Raw genomic sequence first — 14,109 nt, 5'->3', positions numbered from 1 at the left:
AAATGGACAAACTTAGACATGCACATAAACAAAGGAAGGTGATAGGGAAGAGAGAACTGTGGGTTATCTTTCAATAAATGTGTGATAGATGGAATCAGCCCATTAAACTTTCTGCTCTATCTTGGGTACTTTTAAATGGCGCCCCCTTACAGCAGAATCTGCACAACTCACACTCTTTAATGTAGTTATCCTCCACAATACCCCGCTGAGGTAGGAAAGTACTTAACCATTGGACCATCCTTTTCCACCTAAATCCTGCAGGTAGTAAGTATCTCTAGGGATCCGTCACTAATACTGGCTCAATCCTGCTTCCAGTGGTGTAAGTGCAAAACTTCCACTGACTTCAACAGTGCAGGATCTGGTCCCTAGATATGATATAATGCTGGCAGCAATGGAACTCAGCCTGTGGTTTTTAATAGTACAGTAGATGAGGATAGAGTTAGGAACAAAAAAAAAAATTGCAACATTTATTGCAATATGTGGCCCTGATCCTGCATTTAGGACTGTTCAGGTGTAATGCCTGGTGGCCAAGGTGGACTAGGGTCAGTCCAAAGCACCAGTCAAGTGTGTGGGGGTGGTCAGGTTGCCAGTAGGTCAATCGGTATTAGAGGCAGTCTGGGGCAATGGTTGGCATTCTCACAAGAGTCTGTACCCAGAAGATCCAATCCAAGGGGCTAGATCAGCTGGTTGGGGAGGTGAGGTTTGGCAAGGCAGGGTCAGGCAAGGCGATCTAGGCAGCAACCAGCAGGCAATGGTCTGTTGCTCAGATAGCTTCCATCCTCTTCCTGTTGGGGTCTTTAAATAGTCCTGGTACCTAATGAGCGTGCTGCCAGCCCATCCAATGAGGGGCCTGCGGTATGGCTGCTGTGGGTCTGTAGGCCTTTAGCACTAAGGCTGAGGTAGCATTTCAGTACACTGTTGTGGTGCAGTGGATAAGGATACTGCCTAAGTACTTAGCAGGCTTGGCAGGGTCCTGACATCAGGTGAATCTAACTGTGGAATTGAGGCCCAAACATGTAGGTCCAAAGTTCTACAGGCCTTAGGAGTCGTGTGAGTATGAAGTGCAGGATTTGAGCACTGTGAATGTATGAGTGGGTGGACTTGGACTACTAGGAGCTGAAAGTAATGCCACATGTAATTGCTTGTACATTTGCAACAGTCTCAGACTTGACCAACGCCTCTGTCCTTAGATATTATTAACATGTATGTAGGTAATTTACAGATTATCAAACCTTTCTTCCTGTAGCATTGCTACGGGTATTAACTTGCAAAGATAATCTTCAAGAGAGCTTATTACAATCATTTCTAAAATGCCTTCCTAGTGACTATATGCAATCTGTGAGTGGGTAGTGCTGTTATCCACCGATTATTTTTCCCTGCCTCGATATACATGCTACCTTTAAACGCAATGTGAAAGTTGATCAAAGTGAAATATATAGCTCCATCTGTTGTAAATCCTTTGAATTCAATATCTTTGCATTAATGTTTATGGCTCGTCTGTGGACTTGTGGAATTTACTTTGCCATGTGTACGTTTAATAAGAAAATGATAATCTAGCTACATTATTTGTCTGTCATCCATCGCTATATATTGCAGCTAAATCTTTCACTTTGCAGAGTAATAATTCTTATATACCCCTCATGGTCTAAGAATCTTAAGTGTATTACAATTGCTAGTTAATAATAAAATTCCCCTAATACCTCCAGGACATATATATTTTTATACTTGTGTTACAGATGGCTAAAATGAGGCAAGAGAGGTTAAATTACTTGCCCAAGGTTGTACCAAGAATCAGTGACAGAGCTGGAAGTAGACTCCCAGGGCCCAATCCTCCGATGGCATAAATACCAGAGCTCCATTGACTGACAGTTTATATCAGTTGAGGATCTGGCCCCCAAAGTTCTGGCCACCAGTTTTCTGGTTTTAATCACTGGAGAATAAAACCTTTCCCTTATATACCATGTACCAAAGTTAACTGCATTTCCCTTGAAACTGACATATTTTTGTAAGTGTTCCCATGTAAATCAGATCTCTTCGTTAATAAATGTTATAGACTTGCAAGGAGGGGAATGGGCATAGTGATGATTTGTATTGTTATTAGTTGTGATCCAAGTCACTTCCCAAAGCTGTCAGCATAAACATTTTTGCTCTAGTTTCTTTATCTCAAGAGATGTTTTCATTTCAGGTTAAAACCATTGCTCTGATTAATCATCAAAAACTATACAGCTCTCATGAAAAAATTGCTTCCTAAGAATAATTGTGTACTTACATTTCCTTTGCCAGTATTGTACTGTAGGACAGTCAATGACACAAATAAATATTACATTTGATATGCAAAAGCAGGAGTGTCTAGATCGCTATTGGTTGTGTTTTCTTTCCTGACAAAATGAACAAGCAAGTTTCAGATCAACAAATACAGAAAAGTCTATAGCAGCAATGCGTACGCTTTGGTTACCAGAGATACAGATTAATTCAATAATAAGATTTTTTTTTCGTGTTTAAGTCATTGGTGCAAGAGTCATTCAACAAATACCATTTTATAGCACATACACAATTTTGATAAAAATGGCAACGTGGGGTTCCAGATTTGTTTCTTGCTCTGTTGAGTCAAAATGATGCGTTTTATAACTGCCAGCCTGTGAGCGTAACCAGGGATCTGTAAAGTCAAGCTGGGCTCTTTCCTTTTGAAATCATCACAAGTAAAGATGCTGAATGTCAAGTTATAACCTCTGTTTCTCTTGGGCAAACCCATTGCTTAACAGGTGTAAAAAGCAGCAAAAGTCTATTTTAGTCACTCAGAACAAAATGTATTGATTCTGAATAGACACATGGAGCAGATGTGTTGATTCAGGGTGTACTGTTTTGAAAGGCAGGATCATAATTTAAAGAAGTTGTAGTGAGGCTGAGTGGCCTCCCTCCGAGTGGGAGAGCGAGGGACCTTTACTTGCTCCTTGGAGGGCAGAGCCTAGATTGCCCCGCCCCCCCTCACCAGAAGTACCAGGGCATGGCCGGAAGTATAAAAGGCCTGCCCTGCTGCACAGTTGGGGGAGCACCTGTGGAGGAGAAGGACGCTCTGCCTGTTCTCCCATGTCCCTGAGAGGAACCTGCACCTGGCTGTTCCCGATTCCCAGACGCTGACGAGGACTGGCCCGGAGTACCTGCTGCTGTATATCCCGAGGAGCTGGAAGAGGCCTGGAGGCCGCAGGTACCAAATCCCGGGGAAGCAGGAAGTGGCCCGGCTGCAGAACCAGGTATGGCGCCATCGGCATGTTGCAGCTGGATCCCCGCCTACGCAGAGGCAGCCAATCCTGTCCCTGCCAGGGCCCTGGGCTGGGACGCAGTGGAGTTGGGTGGGCCCGTGTACCCCTGCCAACCCACCCCAGGGTGGCTGACCCCCCTACACTGTGCAAAGAGATTATAGCTCTGAAGAGGAGCTTCCCTTACCAGTCACCCTTAGGGACTGTTTGTTTGCTGGCTGCCTGAACTCTGCCCAGGCCAAAGTCAGCCCTGAAAGACTGTTTTGCCTGCTGGTCCCTGAGCCTACTTAAGCACAGGCCCCAGCTCACCTGTAGACTGTTTTGTTCGCTGGCCGTGTGAGCCCCGCCCAGGCCAAACCAAGCCCTGAGAGACTGTGTTTAAGGGCTGACTACTTGGGCTACCCAACCCCAGGCTAAAGCCTGATAGTGACTATTAATCACCCAGCCCTACTGTGGGCTCTCGGCTGTCTTGCAGACTCTGGTCCTGGCCAGACAGGGCCAGCCTGAGTGGCCTTCCTCTGAGTGGGAGCGCGAGGGACCTTTACAGAAGTATAAAAAAAGCCAAAGAAATTAGGAATATACATATTTCACTAGCACTTCAGATGCTATAGCTGAATGCCCCCTAGATCCTTGGGGTCAGGCAGCTAGCCTGAGCTGCAGCCCATCATCACTGTGGCCACACTACTATTTTTAGTACATTAGGTTGAGTGGGGCTAATATATGTCTGTCCCCCATGCTGGGAAGCACTCTTTCAGCTGCTTTGTAGACATACCCCCTATGGCATGACTGGCTCTGCCTCCTTCCTGGTCATCTGTTGATCTACCCAGCTTCCAACACCTTTCAGGCTGAGGTGACTTAGCCTTCTAGCTAGGTCACAAACCTTTCCTGGGTCCCCAAAGTGCAACATACACACACAGAAACACATTCCTCCCCCTTCCTGCGCTCAGTCCTCAGAAGAATCTTCAGCCCTCCAGGGCTCTGCAGCACACCAAGAAACAAACGCCTCTGCCCTGCCTCACCGCATGCAAGCCTAAGTTGGTCACTGGCAGCTAAACAAGGCAATTGTCCTGGGCCAGGCCTAACTTCTCTCAGGGATGCTCTTATAGACAGCATTTTCCTCAATTTCTGGCCCCTGCCAGCCTTCTCTCCTGCAGTGAGAGTCTGCTCTCCCTCCTTGCTAGCTGCCAATAGAGCTGGGCTCTCACCTTTTAGCTTCTCCCTTGAAGCCTGGCACCTGGTTCCAGGTGTCATGGGGGTGATTGGGCTGCTAGCAGCCCATTAAACTGTTCCGGACTCATGTGGGGTTTGAACACCATGTCATTGAAGCATTAGTCCTCATTTACAGATGGGTAGCATGAGGCACAGACCACAAAAGCCCAGGGCTAATAAGATCTGCAAAGGAGCCTTAAGGAGTTAGATGACCAAATCTAACTGAAACTCCCCTAGGCTCCTTTGAAAGTCCCAGTCTAGGTTTTTAGAATGGACTCTGTTTGGGTATTATTTTGCCCTGTATTTGTATTTTTGCATCAATGGTAAATTTGAGGTGCAAATATCGGTACATAGTCGTAAGGATTTGTGCTTGTCATTTATTGCAGCTGCAGACATGCTAGTACAAAGTCATGAATTAGAAAATGGTAGCCAGGTTGCAGTCCAGCTGAAAATCAGATCTTAGTGACTTGACCAAAGAGTCACAGCAAGTCCAATGGCAGAACTGAGAATAGAATCAAAGTCTGCTGCTGTCCAGTAATTTGGTTCAACCATGGGACCATACTCCCTCCCAGATAATTGTTAGTTTATTTCAAAGCATGTCAGTGAAACTGTATGTAGTGTGTGTAGTAAAGTAACAAGACAACATTGTAGCTGGTCACAACAGCAGAGAACAATAGAGGTCACCATTGACGTATAGTAAGAAATCACTTCAGGATCCATTTTAGAACACTGAGCAGATGCACAGAGCCAAAAAGCACGACCTATTTTCTCCTGGCATGATTTCAAAATTCAATAGCATGAACAAAGCCAAGTACTGGAACAGACTCAGTAAAATAATTTGCAATTTTGAGTATTCTAGCACAAACATGAGATATTTTTTCCCCAGACAGAATAAAAACAAAACACAACTAAACAGTATGAATTTTGAAATGGAAAAAAAGAAATTTCTCTTTGCCTTACAAACTCTGTCACGCAGAATAAGACATCAACACTTCTAATAGCCAGGACATGGCAAAAGCCATAATTTAGTGTCCTACCATTTTTTTGTTAGAGATTTTAATTAGTTGGCAATGCCTATTTCTCTTGCTCAATCCAATCAACCTGTTTTAATAATAATAGTGATAATAACAACAATAATAAATAACAAAAACAAGTTACAGGATGTCCATGAAGTTGAAATGCCCTGCATGCTGTACTTGTTTAGCGTTCTGTATTGCACAGGCTACATTACATAGCCTGGTGTGAAAATCTTTGCAAGAAATTTGTGAAGAAATTATCTGAATTTACAGTCTGGGGATAAACATTACTTACGAAAGCAGATGACCTAAAATAATCAGTGTTTGCAAAACAAAAAAAACAATCAGAATGATAAAAGAGGATAAAATACAGCACAAGTGCGATCCTTACTGAATCATTACATCAAATGTTCCTGTGGCTGATGGAGGGAGAAGAGGTGTGGAAATGAAGGTAATTGCCCACAATTCTTTCTCTGAGTCCTTGGCTCAGACCTTCAAAGTTATTTAGGTGCTGAACTCCCAGTGAAATCAATGAGCGTTAGGTGCCTAAATACCCTTGAGAATCTGGTCCCTTGTGCTTATTTTCCATGAATAAGCTTTCAGTTTAGAACTCTAATTCTCCCAACTTGCCCTTTAGTTGAACTTCCCCTAATCAGAAACAAATTGTTTCTTAATGGTGGCCTGCAAAGGATTTTTAAGGGCTGTTTTTTTTCTGCTACATTTTACTTCAGAAATTATTAAGAGTGCCAATTTCTGCCAGTGCTCCAGCCATAAGTGGAGAAATAGACCCATGCGTTGTGACAACTCCCACTGCATAGTACCGAACAGCTGTTCTTCTTTCCTAGGTTCTGTCAGAGGATATACTTCAGAGTAGCAGCCATGTTAGTCTGTATTCGCAAAAAGAAAAGGAGTACTTGTGGCACCTTAGAGACTAACCAGTTTTATTTGAGCATAAGCTTTCGTGAGCTACAGCTCACTTCATCGGATCCGATGTGAGCTGTAGCTCACGAAAACTTATGCTCAAATAAATTGGTTAGTTTCTAAGGTGCCACAAGTACTCCTTTTCTTTCAGAGGATATAATTATTCTTCTAACCATGAGAAGCAGAAGGATGCCCCTTGTATGCACTAAAAATACCTAGTCATTTTATTGTGTTTAATAATGGGGACAGTGTGCTCAATGTCAGTCAGGGGTTCACCCATGTGACACAGGTGATGAAATATTTTGCACCTCTATAGCACATTTCATATCAGGTTCTCAAAGCTCTTTATATATATTAAATAAGCCTCACAATGCCCTAGTTGGGCAGTAGAAAGCCCTCCACCAGGGCCACCTACTTGGCCAAATGGAAGCGATTCACCTGCTGGATGGCAAATAAGGGGGTTTGTCCCGAGCGAGCCGCATTGCAGAACATTCTAGACTACCTCCTGCATCTCAAGCATCAGGGCTTGTCGCTATCATCTATCAAGGTCCATGTAATGGCCATCTCGGCCTTCCACCCACTGCTTGAAGATGGGTCGGTTTTCTCTCAGGATATCACAGCCAGATTCCTCAAGGGCCTGGAGCACCTCTACTCACACATGAGGGATCCTGTTCCTCCATGGGACTTGAATCTGGTGCTGTCACGGCTCACAGGCCCCCTCTTCAAGCCTTTGGATTCCTGCTCTCTCCTTCTCCTCTCCTAGAAGGTCGCATTTCTGGTCACGGTCACGTTGGCACACCGGGTATCTGAGATCTGGGCGCTCACCTTATATGGTCTTCTACAAGGACAAGGTCCAGCTCAGACCATACCTGGCCTTCCTTCCTAAGGTGGTCTCTCAGTTTCATTCAAGCCAAGACATTTACTTACTGGTCTTTCCAAAGCTGCGAAAGTCGGAGAAGGAGGAGTACAGACTACATGCCCTGGATGTCAGGAGGGCTCTGGCCTTCTACATTGAAAGGACCAAGCCATTCTGCAAGTCAATGCAATTATTCGTTGCTGCGGCCAACAGGATGAAAGGTCAACCTGTTTCCACTCAGAGGATTTCCTCCTGGATCACTGCCTGTATTCGCTTTTGCTATGATCAAGCAAAGGTGCCGCCCCTAGCGATTGTCACCGCCCACTCTACCAGGGTGCAGGCCCCTTTGGCAGCCTTTTTGGCCCAAGTGCCTATCCAGTTCCACATCTGTAGGGTGGCCACCTAGTCATCGGTCCATACCTTCACGTCCCACTATGCGCTTCCCCAGCAGGCTCGGGACGATGCTGGCTTCGATAGAGCAGTACAGCAAGCCGCCAAGCAGTGAACTCTGACTCCACCTCCATAGATACTGCTTGTGAGTCACCTAGAATGAAATCGACATGAGCAAGCACTCGAAGAAAAAAATGGTTACCTACCTTTCGTAACTGTTGTTCTTTGAGATGTGTTACTCATGTCCATTCCATTACCCGCCCGCCTGCCCCTCTGTCAGAGTTGTTGGCAAGAAGGAACTGAAAGGGCATAGGGATGTCAGCACCTGATATACCTCAGCATGAGCGTGGCACTCTAGAGGGTGCCACAGCTGGCCTAATGGATACTGCTATGGCAAAAATCTCTGACAACTCTGCACATAGGCGTGCACACACGTAGAATGGAATTGAGATGAGCAACACATCTCGAAGAACAACAGTTACGAAAGGTAGGTAACCGTTTTTTCCTATTTCTTTGGATAGTGCGTAGCACAATGAAGCCTCTATCCTGATTGTGGCCTATAGATGCTACTGTAGTATGTTGTTAATTTGAACCCATCAAGTTCTATGTATTGTTAACTTAAGAATACCTGTGTTGTTACAGTTACAGTGGAGCACCCATAGGGGCACACATCTCAAAGAACCTCAGTTACTGCACAGGGTGAGTAACCTTCCCTTTCTTTCCCTCCCCAACTTTCTCCTCCTGTTTGTCACACTCACTTGCTGTGTCTGGTCTTAAATCAAATTGTAAGCACTTTGAAGCAGGGACATATCATCTAGTGTGTTTGCACAGTGCCTAGCACCATAGGCCTGATCCTGATTGTGGCCTTCATCTTAAGTGGGACCTTTGAGTGTGACAACAGTACAAATTATTATAATTATTCTGAATCTTTCCCATGTCGTTGAATGTCACATCGGGCACAAACAAGACTCAGTCATTTCTGTCTATCCTAGACCGCTCTTTGCATGTCCTTTGTGTTGTTAAGTCCCATATGTTTTCCCTCTCTGAGTATGTTGAAAGGAGGGATTCTTTTGGTCAGAGCCTTCTGCATTATTGTCCAGCTGCCCAAAGGCATGCCAGCTGTGGCAGTTGCTCTGGATTCATTCTTTACATATCTCAAATATTTTCATTTTCTTTTCTGGATAACTTTTAGAGATAAGGGGTTGTTGAACTCTTTGAAGAATCTCAGCATTTGTCACAAATTAATTCCATGTAATAGTTTTCTAAGGCATTTGCTTTCAAAGGCATTTAGACATCCATCTGTACCTTTGGTGGATTTCCAGCTTTCATATCCATGTGAGTTCGAAATAATATTTGAGTTGAAGATTTGGCCTTTAAGTTGTAGATTTTTGATGACCAAAACTTATGTAAACCTTGCCAATTTGTGACATGATATCCTTCTGGACATCCTGTTATTGCCAAGATATGCAAATTAATAATATTAATAATGAATACAATTGATATTGCCCCATTCCTGCAGAGAGAAAAATAATATTTTTTGGCTATAGCTTGTTGAACCTCCTGAATTTTACATTGCAAAGATATATTCAGAGGACACAATATACAGCAGCATGCACATTATGCCACTGAAAGTGAATTACGGTAGATGAGAAGTGAATTAAGGAATGAATAATTATTTCAGTGGACCCAGGGTTAAGGTAAGAATGAACTCTGGCAATGCTCAGGATGTGGGGAAGGTGCAAATTTACAAATCAGCTGGCAGAAGTAGAATGATTGAGGTTAGTGATACCTGTAAGATTTCTGACTTTAGTAAAGTTCCTGAGATACAAAATTTAGTGCATGCAAGTGCTGGCAAGTCTGTAAAATACCTCACACCGGGCTTGTAGGAAAAGTTTGCTGCTAGCATCTACGATGGAAATTGGACCAGAAAGAAGGACTTGTAATGGGGTGAGATCTATCAGCTGTTCCCAACTGACACAGTATATCGTGGTTCCAACAATCCACCCTGTTTCCTGCCTATCCGCCCCAGTGTGTGTATGGGAGGGAAGGGGGTAATGGCATGGAACCTCAGGCTTCCAAAATTCTTTCTACCTCTAGTTCCATTTACTGGGCCACCAACTGCCATGGAATCTTTGGGTTCCAGTATTCCACCCTGTCTGTTGAAGGATGATGCTTGCTATTGGAATGGCAGTACAGGTGAAAAGCACATGACCCCATGTATGCACTGCATTACACATGCAGTTTGTCTGCACTCACCACCCCCAGCGGTGAGAGTACAGCTGTGATGAAGGCCAACTCTTCAGGCTCCAACTGTGTTGCACATACAATGGACCATCCCAAAGTTGCGATTCTTCAATTGGATGCTGCTGCACAGCAGCAACTCATGCAGCTCACCAAGACTACAGGAGGCCGTAGGAAGGGGCTGCTGTTATCCAAATGCTGACCAAGCCCAGGTAAATCTTTTCTGGGACTATCGCTAGGACAGGGGTCATCAATAGGGGGCCTATGGGCCAGGAGATGCTTTTGAACAGAACTCAGTCTTTTTACTTTCTTATTATTTTCTCTGGAGTCTGGACTTTGACCAAGAAATTTAGATCTTGACAAAAAAAATAATCGACTACCCCTGCACTAGGACACAATTGTGTCAGTGTGATGACCTCCCCCACCAGAAGTGCTGGAACCAGAGGTGTGGGGGGTGCTGCAGCACCCCCTGGCTTGAAGTGGTTTCCACCACATACAGGATTTACAGTTTGGTTCAGTGGCTCTCTGCATCCCCATTATACAGGGGTGAAAGTAACTTAAAGGACTTACCGGAGTACCCTAAGGGTTGCTCCTGGGGCTGGTTTTATTCAATATCTTCATTAACGATCTGGAGGATGGCATGGATTGCACCCTGAGCAAGTTTGCAGATGACACTAAACTGGGAGGAGTGGTAAATATGCTGGAAGGTAGGGATAGGATACAGATGGACCTAGACAAATTAGAGGATGGATCTAGACTGTTCTCAGTGGTACCAGATGACAGAACAAGGAGTAATGGTCTCAAGTTGCAGTGGGGGAGCTTTAGGTTGGATATTAGGAAAAACTTTTTCACTAGGAGGGTGGTGAAGCACTGGAATGCGTTCCCTAAGGAGGCGGTGGAATCTCCTTCCTTGAGGTTTTTAAGGTCAGGCTTAATAAAAGCCCTGTCTGGGATGATTTAGTTGCGGACTGGCCCTGCTTTGAGCAGTGGGTAGGACTAGATGACCTCCTGAGGTTCCTGTTAACCCTGATATTTTATGATTCTAATCTTTAATTAAAAATTAATCTTTCAATTCTTGAAGACTCCAGGACAATCCTGGAAGCTTGGCAACCCTAGTGGGAGGGGGCAGCTATGCGAGGTAAGCACCCCGACCGCTTATGCAGGGAGATGGAGGAGGCATCTGCGCGTTCTACCCCCCCCACCCCCCGTGCAGGGAGAGGGCATCTGCGTGTGATGCCATCTCGCGCCACGCAGAGTTCAGCAGGGAATTGACTGTGTGAGAAGGAACACACGTGAGTCCGCGGAAGACTCCAGTCGGCCTAAGCGTTTGCTGTCTCCTGTCACCTAATTGGTCTTCCTCTCAACCTTTGACCTCTCACCCCCATTTTTAGTCCAATCGCCTCACTGCTCTCATGGGCTGGAGAGGTGGAGGGTGTGAGCTATGGGGGATGGAATTCTCAGAGCACGAGTACGCTGCCTGCGTTGGGCGGGCCTATTGTTGTGGGCGGAGAGCTCGGGCGGTGCTCTATTTGCGTAGGACCAGCCTCGCAGGGGGAAGGGAGGGCAGGAGGCTGTCCCGGGCCCAGGTGAATGGAGGAACCTGACAGCTGGGGGGAGTGAGGCGGCGGCGGCGGGGAAATGGCGGCGGGAGCAGCACAATGAGACGCGGCCTGTAGTCTGGAAGCTCTGGGCTGGGTCCAGTCCGGCAGGTAGGAGGCGGCGGCTCTGGCATGTGCCCTCGCCGAAGGCTTCATGGCGGGCTCGGGGACCCAACACCGGGGATGGGCAGCTTCTGCCGGGCGAGTGGTCACCGCTCGCTCCGAGCATGTGCGCGGCTCAGCCCCCTTCCCCAGCCCTTGGCGCCCGGCTGAGCCTCCCTTCTCTCCCGCTGGCTGCAAGGCATGTCCACCTGCCGGAGCCGCGCAGGGCCCCCGGCGCAGCCACCCCCCGGGCTCTGCCTACCGCGGGCCCCGCCACTCCCCTTGCCGCTGTGGCCCCGGCTCGGTGGAGCCCAGGGCGAAGGGTCTCCCAGTCCTTCTCGCTGGCTTTGTCTTCTCTCGCCCCAAGGCCAGCAGCACTTGGGGCCTGCTGAGGCGTGTGCGCTAGGCTCCTGGGCCCCGTCCCGGACACCGCTGCCCCTTCAGACGACAGGCCTGTGGCAACCGGGAGCTGCTTCCTCACGCCTACTCATGGACCATCTGCTAAAGGGGCCCTTGTTCTGGGTATGAGTTGCGGGCGGAGGAGAGGAGTTCTAACTTAAAGCTCCCCTGGAGTAATATTTTAAGGTTTTTTATTATCCCTCTCTTTCTTCGCCATCTCCCCCAGTTGAAACGAGGGGCGTCCTGCATTCTGCAAATATACAGTGATAAAATTAAAAGGTCCTTCTCCAAAACTTGTATGCAAAATATTACAAAGTCTAAGTAGTGCCATTAAAGCATTTAGCTATTCTAGTGCCACATGCTATAGAAAGCTCTACAATAGAAAAAAATTTAAAAAGTGGGTCATGTATTGATATAACCTGAAACAAACTCAGACACTTGTGTATTTGTTTTCTTACAGAGGTAACAGGCATTCTTTGATAGAAAATATCTTATTGATTAGGTTAACTTTGATCACTAAAAACTTACTTAGAAGATCTTTTGCGCTTAATATTATCAGTTGTGAGTGTTCATTTTTTTTTTAAACATCAATTGACTGTTTAAGCCCAGTGAGGATGCATTCCACTAGTGGGTGAGAGATATTCTGCCCATTTAGTTTACAAATCTAGACACATCTTTTCCCTCCCCCCCGCCCACCCCACAAAAGTGAAAAAAACTTGACCTATATCTTTAGTCAACTAGTCAGTATATGTTTAGTAATGCTCATCCTCCATCTCTTGAACTGTTGTCCGGTGTCTTGTCTTTCTGCTTTAGATTGTAAATTCATTGGGACAATGAACATGTCTTTTATATTTGTGAAGTGTTATGTACAGAAGCAGAGTTACATACATATTTTTAATAACTGGTCTTTTTTGGTGGTTTGATATATGGGGATTGATTATATCTTAAAATACTTTTCTAAAGGGAGGGACCTTCTACACTGGATCACAGCTTGTGGGGTCACAATCTGTAGTACTTAATAAAAATATGAAAATGCTCCTATTTAGGCCTAAGCAGCTCACCCAGTAAATAGTTGTGATTTTTCTCCTATTCCTTCACTTTTAATTCATAGAGATGATGGTGCTCAAAACTGCTAGATTGCACTAGTGAAAGATTCCTCATTGAAATATTCTGTAGCCTAGGAAAAAGTCCAGTGACGATGCATTTCAGGCACAGAGTTCAAATTTTTGTATCCATATTTCTGCTCGCTTCATAACCTTTATTATTGAGCCAGGCCTTATAAGCTGCTCAAGAGGTCTGTAAAATATAATTTTTCCCATTTTACAGATAGCTAACTTGCAGTCATTTCTGGCAGAGCTGGGGCTAGAACACAAGCCTTACCAATTCATCCACACTGTCTTTCATTATGTGTTTATCAGATCAATGTTCCTATCTCTCATGCGAAATCAGGAATGTTTGTCTATTCTTTTTCTTAGTATAAGAACAATAGGGTACTGAGAGACACTGAGAGATGGAAAATTAAAACTGATAGATGGAAATACTTTTTCACACAACGTGCGATTAGCCTGTAGATCTAACTGCATGATATGGTTGAGAGCAAGAGCTTAAGAGGATTTAAAAAAAAAAAAATTATACAGCTATATGGATAACTAGTTATTGTAAATATGAAGAGTATAGGCAAGAGTTTTGGGAGGGATATAAATGCTCATGTATAATCTAATCTCAATAACTATCTATTGCAAGGTTGTTTTCTTGGTCTTTTTCTTTTTGTACCTTCATCTGAAGCATCTGGTACTGGCCACTGTTAGTGACAGAATACTAGAATAGATGGACCACTGGTCTGATCTAGTATGATGGTTCCTTTATTCCACTCCCAGAACCAGAGATTTATGATCTCCAAAATTCTGCTGCTATCTAGCAAATAGTGTGTGACCTACTGATAGCATGTCCCATCTCCTTCTGGTGCTTAGCTCATATAGAGCAAAGTCGCTCAACCTTTTCAGATTGCCACCACTTTTTTGAAGTCAAAAACATTCACAATCCTCTTACATAAAAAAAAATCCTCTTACATAAAATAAGAGTAAAAAATGTAAGTGCATCAATTTTAACAAGCCTATTTA

At 44.9% G+C, this 14,109-nt stretch overlaps 1 protein-coding gene across 1 annotated transcript in view; it reads left to right on the top strand.

Moving 5' to 3' along the window:
* Positions 1-11,468: 11,468 nt before the first annotated feature.
* DICER1 (dicer 1, ribonuclease III) overlaps positions 11,469-14,109 on the top strand; it is a 101,269-nt gene continuing 98,628 nt past the window's right edge. Inside the window, 1 exon segment of the mRNA XM_048853214.2 lies at positions 11,469-11,599. The gene's annotated coding sequence lies outside the window, so the exon portion shown is untranslated.

The sequence above is a fragment of the Caretta caretta genome, chromosome 6, assembly GCF_965140235.1.
Source record: "Caretta caretta isolate rCarCar2 chromosome 6, rCarCar1.hap1, whole genome shotgun sequence".
NCBI classification, from domain to species: Eukaryota; Metazoa; Chordata; order Testudines; family Cheloniidae; genus Caretta; species Caretta caretta.
Note: the sequence above shows the minus strand (reverse complement) of the source record. Positions and strands in the feature narration are given on the sequence as shown.